This window comes from Euphorbia lathyris, chromosome 9, assembly GCF_963576675.1.
Source record: "Euphorbia lathyris chromosome 9, ddEupLath1.1, whole genome shotgun sequence".
NCBI classification, from domain to species: Eukaryota; Viridiplantae; Streptophyta; class Magnoliopsida; order Malpighiales; family Euphorbiaceae; genus Euphorbia; species Euphorbia lathyris.
This window is the reverse complement of record NC_088918.1, coordinates 37,747,048-37,751,492: the sequence shown is the minus strand read 5'-3', so window position 1 is coordinate 37,751,492 and position 4,445 is coordinate 37,747,048.

Genomic DNA, 4,445 nt, shown 5'->3' with positions numbered 1-4,445 from the left:
AAAGTTGGTTCTTTCTTGCATTACGATCGAAACATCATTTCTGTTAAGAAAACCCTTGATACAACCTCCTGACATCTCTGTTTCGGGGTTGAATGCTTGACAAATAGTTCCGTGAAGATGAAAGCAGTTTCCTATCATGCATCTAACACTAACATACATGCCTTAAGCAATGGAGTTAAAGATTCATCAAGCACAACATAATATATCACCATTCATTCATAAATAAGATAATAGAAGACTTACATAACCGGACCTAACTGGCCAACCCCATTCAAAATGACTAATCACTCATAGTATAGAGTGAACAGCCTGAGTTAATTCCACAAACCTCCATTGATGGAGTCATCTTCCTTAGAGAGCTTCCTCTCTCTCCAAGAAGCCAAAATTCTAGTTAAACGATTATCCGAAGTTAAAAAGGTACCTTCTCATTCTCCCCACTACCTCTATATAAAGGGAGAAATACGAGCCGTACCACAAAAATATTACAAAAGATTGTTTTTCTACAGCTAAGATACTAGGAAATGATTAATTCTAATTTGACCCTTGAACACTCAAGGGGGTGATCCATCTTGTCATCATGTTGCTTTCTGCCTTTCCTACGCCAGCTGTCACTGCCACACCGCTCCTACCACTTGTCCAGTCGCTATCCGTCATCAGGTACGCATCAGAGATCCGCTGGATCAAAAGTTGCTCTACTCCTCAAGGTTCGTTGCAAAACAGGCTGTGTGATAGCCCTTTTGACTTAATCAATACAAATCTGCATAAAACACTTATAAGTTCTTTTATTTAGGAATATTTCGCCTAAATCACACACAAATTGTTATTAACATGCTGTTTAATTGCAGTCATATTCATGCCTAACAATGATCCAAAAGCATAAATTTCTAGACAATTAATTGATTGTACTAAATATGGCATACATTACTCATTGTGATTTATCTTTTGACAGAAGGAAGAAAGTTGGTAATCCTTCAGTATATCATTGATTTTGGAAAGAAAAGCATAAATGGATTTTTTTTAAGAATTATGGAAAACAGAAGAAATCGTGCAGCGGCAGACCATAAAACAAAGGAAGAACGAAATATTTTTTGTGTGTTTTTATTTATTATATTTTTTGTATATGCTGTTGTAATTTAAACTCGCTTTGTATCAACCCCAAATGTAATTCTTTTTAACTATATTACTTTTTATGTCTATCATTTCAATTGTATAATTTATTATCTTTTAGATATTGTTCATTTCTTTAACTTCATGAGTTGAGCAAAAAAAAAATTGAAGTAGATTGTAATAAACTTTAAAGTAATGCATATATATATATATATATATATATATATATATATATATATATATATATATATATATATATAAAAGAATAAAAGCCCATAATAAAATGTATAAAAAACCCGTCACAAATTATCATTTAAAAAATGAGTTAAATTTGAATGTGACAGAACCTTAGATTTTTCATGACAAACATAGCACCAGTGTAATTATATCGTTTCAATGTTATATTTATACTTGTCACTATAACATACAGTTTTTATGCCAAAATATAGATTTTGTCATTTAAGGTTCAACAAATAATGACGAAATACAATCTTTAGTGACAAGCAATGTACACAAACGATGACAAAATAAGTGTCACAATAACTATAAAGTATTATGACATAATTTTTTTTTGTCACATAAAAACAAATATTTGATGACGAAATTAAAAATTGTCACATATACAAAATACCACGCTCATACTATGACGATCGTTGCGATGATAAAATTTCGTCATTTGTTATATATTGTGACGAAATATTACCTTTTTGTGACAATTTTTGTGCGTCAAGAAATATCACCATCTATATATGTGCTAATGAATTTTGTGTCAAACCATTTCCGTTGTGATGCAAGGTTTGTGCATCCTGTCATTCCTTCAAACCCAGACAATCCATTTGGAAAACCACTCTTGGAGACATCTTAATATTATTCCAAATGTAATTGTTTCTACCTGTCCAAATACCCTATATGACCATGGCCCACACACAAATAGAGTCAACAGATAGTGTATTAAAAATAAAGCTCACTCACTCCTTGAATAAGTGACCTCTCCAGTTTAGAATTCTTTCCTTTCCTGCAATATGCCAAATTTTCTTCCACAAACTACTCATAATATCAACTATAATATTGCAAAGCCTCTTATAAGCACTCCGGACAGAATAGTTTCCATCATGTTCAAAACACCAAAAGCAATCATCCTGCAGCGGACTTTCAGAAATAGGAATACTAAATAATAATTTTGATCCTCCAAATTGAAAAGATCACGAACTATATCTATATCTCACCGTCTCTCACCAAAAACAAAGAGAGAACTGACAGGAGCATCAGCAATATGATATTCCAATATAGAAGTTGAGACTCTAAAAGGAGTACATAGCAGTCAAGGATCATGTCTGATACGCAAGTTATTACCATTACCAATTCTCATGTGACAACCTTGAAGAAGGATGTCCTTTGCCTCAATAATATTGCTCCAAACAAAAATTGCAGTATGCCCTCTAGTGGCTTCCAAAAAATACTCATGCTTAAAGTACCTAGCTTTAAATATGAGAGAAGCCAAAGAATTTGGTGTGGTGATAAACTGCCAACCCTGTTTCCAGAGCATAGCCAAGTTAAACTCCCTAAGTTTTTTGAACCCCAAACCGCTAGGAAATTTAGGTATGCTTAAACAATCCCAACGCAACCAATGAATACCCCGGCCCCATTACACCACCAAAAAGCATTGAACATACGTTCAAGATCCCGACACAAACTCAATAGTAGTAAGAAAACGTTCATCGCATATATTAGAATCGCCTGGACAATAGTTTTCAACAATATTTCCTTACATGCACGAGATAGGATTTTGGAATCCCAAGACTGAAGATGTCCTTAATAAAATTTAAGATCTCTCATTTATTCGGACCAACCATTGATGGCAACCCCAAATAACTTCCTTGATTCTGAGTTTCCCGAACCCCCAACCTGTGACATATCCACTGTCGAGTATCAGCCCCTACGTTCTGGCTAAAAAAACACCGCTGATTTATGTAGATTTACCACTTGACCTAATTCCAATTCATATTCTTAAAGCACTTGTTGAACCACCTCACTTTCTCCCACTTTAGCTTGAAAATGAGGTAGCAATCATCGGCAAAAAAATATGTTGCTACCAGACGGAGCACCCCGAGCAATCTTACAACCTTGCCATAAGTTTTGAGACTATTTTTCCCGTATATACGCACTTAGGCCCTCAGCACAAATGATGAACAAATAAGGAGATAGTGGATCTCCTTGACAAATCCATGTAAAGGGAATGATAGGACCAAGTTCTTATCCATCTACTGTAATATGGTAATCAACCGTTCCTATACATCACATGATTAGATTAATCCACCTCTCACTAAATCCAAACTGCTGAAAAATAGATTTGATAAAACCTCATTCTAGCCGATCGTATGCTTTACTCATGTCGATCTTGAGAGTAGCAAACCCCTTTTTCCTTTGTTTTTTCTTCTAAAAAAGTGTGTTGTTTCGAGCACAATTAAAATCTTATCTATTATCATTCTCCCAGGCACAAATACACTTTGAGACTGAAACCAACGCATTAAGTAACGGTTTTAATATATTATCAATTACTTTTGCTAAGATCTTATAAGTTACATTACATAGTGATATGGGTCTAAGGTCCCCCATAACCTCAGGCTGATTTTTCTTTGGTATGAGTATAAGTCTAGTACTATTTAGCCCTTGAGGAAGGTAACCTGATTCAAAAAAAAAATCCTTGCATATGTTTACCACATCCATGCCGACCAGAGACTAATAAGATCGGAAAAATGTTGGATTCATTCCATCTGGCCCCGACACCTTATCAGCATCCATGCTAAAAGCTGCTTTCTTTACTTCATCAGCAGTAATTTCTTCCATAAGCTTCTCATTCTGCTCAAGAGAAAGAACTGGATTTATGCACTCAAGAATTTCAAGGGAGAAAGAATTTGAAGACCGAAACATCTTCTTAAAATAGTGTATCATAACGTCCCGCAAATCCCCATCCCAGTCATACCACTGATCATCATACCCACGAAGACTCTCAATTTTGTTACATTTTTTCCTACCCGAAGCAAAAGAATCAAAATATCTTGTATTTACATCTCCAGATTTAAGCTAGTGCGCTTTTGCACATTGTTTCCAGAAAATTTCCATAGACCCGAACAACTCGAAATAACGAACCTCTGTTTTCTTGAACAAAGCCACACCTTCATTGTCCCTCCAATTACGCAGAAAATTCAACTCATGTTTAATTGCTGTAATTTCTTTTTTAATCTTAGAAATATAATCTCTCCCCAATTTGAGAGAGCCCGTCCACACTCACGTATCTTAGTTTGTAAATCTATAGAAGAACTATCCTTCCAAACTTT